The sequence below is a fragment of the Pelobates fuscus genome, chromosome 1 (assembly GCF_036172605.1).
Source record: "Pelobates fuscus isolate aPelFus1 chromosome 1, aPelFus1.pri, whole genome shotgun sequence".
Taxonomy (NCBI): domain Eukaryota; kingdom Metazoa; phylum Chordata; class Amphibia; order Anura; family Pelobatidae; genus Pelobates; species Pelobates fuscus.
In genome coordinates, this window is record NC_086317.1 from 224,414,296 (window position 1) to 224,420,295 (window position 6,000).

Here is a 6,000-nt window from a genome sequence, read left to right on the forward strand (position 1 = left end):
GTGGTCTGGGTGCCTATAGTGGTCCTTTAAGAATATGGAGCTCCTAGAAAAGAGGGACATTAGAATATAAATGAGGGACAGTGGGGACTGTCCCTCTAAATAGGGACACTTGGAAGGTATGGTTATAGCTCAAGCAGCTTCACACTGACACTGCATGATAGGTCTGTAAAAGGAACTTTCATGACAAATTAATACTTTTGGAATCACACTGAAATCTGTCAGGTTCTAATGGGGTTTGAATAGTACTTCAGTGTTTAAGACATACCTTATCTTAACAACCAATAATTTTCTGAGCAGTGGAAAACACTATGCAAAGCATTTCCCAGTACATGAAAAGATTGTTCACTATGCCATAGATGAGGTTACAATAAATGTAATTATAACTTCCTTGTGTCCTACTTTCTAAATGCTCTCTGGGAATAGAACACTTTTTATGTCAATAGGAACTGTATCTGTATGCTGATGTTAGTATCCGTATAGTTATGCTAGCTAAGTTATAAATATAGTAAGACATCAGACCAGCTATAATCACAAATAGAAGGTCAGGGCACTCAGGGCTTCTCAAGATGTGTGCATAAAGACTTTATTTGAGACCATAAGCACAAAAAGTTGTCAATGTTTCAGCCAAAATGGGCATTGTCACACGTGGAGCCTAACAAAGTGTGCACATGTTGAGAAATGTTGAGTACCCAGGACTTGTATTTGTGTTTGCAATGCTCTGGCTCTGGAGCACCAACTTTGAGGAGTGATCTGCACTCATACACTCACACTGCACTCATACACACACTGCACTCATACACACACTGCACTCATACACACACACTGCACTCATACACACACACTGCACTCATACACACACACTGCACTCATACACTCACACTGCACTCATACACTCACACTGCATTCATACACACACTGCATTCATGCACACACTGCACTTATACACACACACTGCATTCATACACACACACACACTGCACTCATACACTCACACTGCACTCATACACACACACACACTGCACTCATACACTCACACTGCACTCATACACACACACTGCACTCATACACACACACTGCACTCATACACACACTGCATTCATACACACACTGCACTCATACACATACACACTGCACTCATACACACACACACTGCACTCACACACACACACTGCATTCATACACACACTGCACTCATACGCACACACTGCATTCATTATATACACACTGTAAATAAATATTCAATTAATATAATTTTTTAAGGATCTAATTTTATTTAGAAATTTACCAGTAGCTGCTGCATTTACCACCCTAGTCTTATAGTCGAGTCAATAAGTTTTCCCAGTTTTGGGTGTAAAATTAGGGGCCTCGGCTTATATTCGGGTCGCCTTATACTCGAGTATATACGGTATATATATATTTTTTTTTACAATTTACATGCTCTTGCTTTGTACAGAGGTAATTAAGTATGTGAAGTTAGTAGGGATTCAGGGGAACAAAACGTGTGTATGTGACTATAACTTAATGAACATAAAGCTGACTTTACGCACGGTGCAAATGCTCTTGCTGCTTCGGTTTCTCTAAAAGTGTCGCATATTCGCTTTCCTCAGACTCCCATCAACCTCAGCCATCCAGCTCCTACTGGACCCAAGGGAAGCCATCCTTCTGTAAAGGTATGGAGACAGGAGAATGGCTAAACTATGTAAATTGATATGTATATGTGTGTGTACCTTGGTCTGTGTGTATCTGGCTGTGTGTGTGTGTGTTGTGTCAGTGTGTGCATCTGGCTATGTGTGTGTCTCTGGCTGTGTGTATGTCAGTGTGTGTATCTGGCTATGTGTGTGTCAGTATGTGTATCTGACTGTGTCTGTGTGTGTAACTGACTGTGTTTTTATCAATGTGTGTATCTGGCTGTGTTTGTGTCAGTGTATATGTCTGTTTGTGTGTATCTGGATGTGTATCTGTGTCAGGGCCGGCGCTACCATTAAAGGAACACTATAGTCACCTAAATTACTTTAGCTAAATAAAGCAGTTTTAGTGTATAGATCATTCCCCTGCAATTTCACTGCTCAATTCACTGTGATTTAGGAGTTAAATCACTTTGTTTCTGTTTATGCAGCCCTAGCCACACCTCCCCTGGCTATGATTGACAGAGCCTGCATGAAAAAAAAAAAACTGGTTTCACTTTCAAACAGATGTAATTTACCTTAAATAATTGTATCTCAATCTCCTAAATTGAACTTTAATCACACACAGGAGCTCTTGCAGGGTCTAGCAAGCTATTAACATAGCAGGGGATAAGAAAATTTTAATTAAACAGAACTTGCAATAAAGAAAGCCTAAATAGGGCTCTCTTTACAGGAAGTGTTTATGGAAGGCTGTGCAAGTCAAATGCAGGGAGGTGTGACTAGGGTTCATAAACAAAGGGATTTAACTCCTAAATGGCAAAGGATTGAGCAGTGAGGCTGCAGGGGCATGTTCTATACACCAAAACTGCTTAATTAAGCTAAAGTTGTTCAGGTGACTATTGTGTCCCTTTAAGGCGAATAAGGCATTTGCCTAGGGCGCCGGCTTCTAGGGGGCGCAAACAGAGAGGTTTCTCGGTGGGCTGCCCTGCTGTAGCTGTCTGGGGATGCTGTGCTGGGTGAGTGACTCCTTAGCCACCCCCCAGCGCAGCCACTCACCTGCTGGGCTCCCTCTGCAGCCGATTACCTGCTCGGGCAGTGGGGTTTACTGTAACCCGAGCAAAGCACTGTGCTTCCTGCAGGCAGGGGGGAGCCTGTGAACACGGAAGCACTGTGAAGGGAGCAGGAAGTAGCCTATGCTCACAGTGCATGGCTCTCCTGCTCCCCCAGTAGAAAGAGCAACATCCTGGATCCTGCAGCCTGGACCTCTTCTCTTCACAGCACCGAGGTTTGGCATGGTTAATGGGGTTTACTTATTGTGTGGGACCTCTATTGTATTTATTTTTTATATATTTTATTGAAAATTAAAGCCGCTTTTTCATACCTTCACCCGGAGTCCTGCTTTTTGGTGGAAAGATCCAGGGAAGTGTCCAGGGGAATTCCCCCCAGCCCCCCATACCATCAGGGGAGGCACCATATATGCCTGAACTGTCCAAGATCCTGTGAGTGCATTTCATATTGCACAAATGATATTTCTGTCAAACTTTATTACACTATATTTTGTTTTTGTATTTATCTCAATTTAGGCTACCAGCCGGTTCCCTCGTTGTGTTTTGTATATATTGGTATTGAAGTTGATTGCTAGCTGGGAGCGATCTGAGGGAGGCTGTATTTCACCTACCACTGATAAGTATCATTGTATATAAGTGTGTGTATAAGGTGTATTTCTTTGTTATATTGGTTTATTTATTGTGTGCATGTTTGTAAATGGGGGAGTGTGTTAAATTGGTTTGTTTGTGTAAATAAAGTGTGACTTTATGTAAAGTTTGTTTTTAGGTGACAGTATGTGTGTTAATGAGAGTGTGTAAGTGACATTGTGTGTTAGTGAGAGTGTGCAAGTGACTGTGTGTGTGTGTGTGTTAGTAAGTGTGTGCAAGTGACTGTGTGTGTGTTAGGGAGAGTGTGCAAGTGATTGTGTGTGTGTGTGTGTGTTTAGGAGAGTGTGCAAGGGACTCTGGATGTGTGTATTAGGGAGAGTGTGCAAGTGACTCTGGGTGTGTGTATTAGGGAGAGTGTGCGTGTTAGTGAGAATGTGCAAGTGACTCTGGGTGTGTGTGTTAGGGAGAGTGTGCAAGTGACACTGTTAGTGAGTATGTGTAAGTGACACTGTGTGGTGTTAGAGTGTGTAACTGACAATGTGTATGCCAGTGAGAGTGTGTAAGTTAGAGTGTGTGTATAAGTGACAGTATGTAGGTGACACTGTGTGTGTTAGTGAGAGTGTGTAAGTGACACTGTGTTTTAGTGAGCGTGTGCAAGTGACAATGTGTAGGTCAGTGAAAATTTGTATGTGTTAGTGTGTAAGTTAGAGTTAGAATGTGTAAGTGCCAGTGAGAGAGTGTGTGTATTAGTGAGATTGTGTAAGTGACACTGCAAAGGTAATTATTGCAATTTTTAAGAAAGTTCAATAATTACCATTCAGGGTTACCTCCTCTAGTGGCTATGCACGGGGACATCCAGTCACGGAAATACCACTGTGAGCACGGCCATTGAGGAGCGAAGGCGGGCCCAAGCCAGCACAAAAGACATTGGTGCTGGACCCAGGTAAGTGACAGAAGGTGTTTTAACCCCTGCTGCACCACGAGGGGGGGATGCGCTTGATGGAGGGGGAAGCTATAGTGCCAGGATAACAAGTTTGTTTTCCTGGCACTATAGTTTCCCTTTAATATCTATTCAGTGTGCCTCTTTCCCTAAATGTCTCTTTAGTGTAATTCAGAGTTTAGTGAATAAACCTCTGAGGGAATGTAGATGCATTCATAAGGGGGCTTCAAAATGTATTCTTGCCTAGGGCGGCAAGAATCCTTGCACCGGCCCTGATCTGTGTGTATGTATACCTGTGTACTTGTGTGTCAGTTTGTATGTGTACCTGCGTATCTATGTATGTGTACCTGTGTGCATATGTGTGTAAGTGTGTATCTATGCGTGTGGCAATGCATACATCTGATCATTCCAGTACTAACACTGCACACAAATACACTACTACATTCCAATGCTAACACTGCGCACAAAAATACTCCTGCATTCCAAAACTAACACTGCACACGAATACACCACTGCATGCATATCTGTGTACCTGTGTGTATCTCAGTGTTTGTGTAAGTGTGCATCTGTGTGTGTGGCAATGCATACATCCCAGCATTCCTACACCAACACTGGACACAAATACACCCCTGTATGTGTTATTGTGTGTATCTGAGTGTGTTTAAGAGTGTATCTCTGTGTGTGGATGTGCCAGTGTTTTTATCTGTGTGTGTGTGCACCAGCGTGTGCATCAAAGTGTGCGTATCTGAATGTGTATGTGTGTGTGTGTGTGTGTGTGTGTGTGTGTGTATGTGCTAGTGTGTGTATACACCAGTCTGTTTGTGTCAGTGTGTGCATGTGTTCAGATGTGTACATGTATCAGTGTATTTATGTGTATCTGCATGCTAATGTGTATGTATATCTGTAAATGTATGTGCATAAATCTCAGCAATCAAACACAACATGCAAACACACCGCTGCAAACACAAATATTAGATACAAACACACCCCTGAATTCAAACTCAAAAAGTATATAGAAACACACCCCTTCACTCAAGCACCAATATACTACATCCTACATGCACATACATATTCTATACAACAACATGCTCACATTTAAATGCACAAACACTGCTCACAAATATAGCCCCACAAGAATATCCAAATGGTAGATCCCCATCTGGCATAGCATCCTGCGAGTTGTACAATAGATGAGGATCTGACTACATCCAACTTTTTCTCTCTCCCAAACTACATACCAGGAGCTTATGCCTGCTATTAAAAAGGGAAGTAGAGGATAGGACAAGTGTGTGTTTGGGGACACCAGGGAACCTTCTCCAGAAGGTATAGAGTGAGTGCATCACTATATACCTTTGCTTTAATTTCAGCATGCTAAAATAGCACTGTTTGCACAGTCTGCACTTGTCTGCCTGTGTGAGTGTAGTGATGTGTTTCACTGGCCCACATCCTTTTACCCTTCCTACCAATGTCTCCTTCCATCCCTTCCTTTCATAAGGAGTGCTCCAACCCTCCACCACTGTTTGCTGTGTTGGACACATGGCAGGCTGACTTGTCCCTGTCAGAGGAGAAAGAGAAATGGCAAGATATCCATCAAATGGTATTCTAATACATAAAGGAATCTGTATTGGGAGAACCCCTGCATTGGGGCAAAACACAGTGGTCCTTCACACAGGACGCGGGCAGGATGTTTGTGGATATGCTGGGTATCCCATTGTTTGATATGTGGTTCTTTAGACACCACAGAGTTAAACCTGCAGACCAACTTGCCAGGTTCATTCTT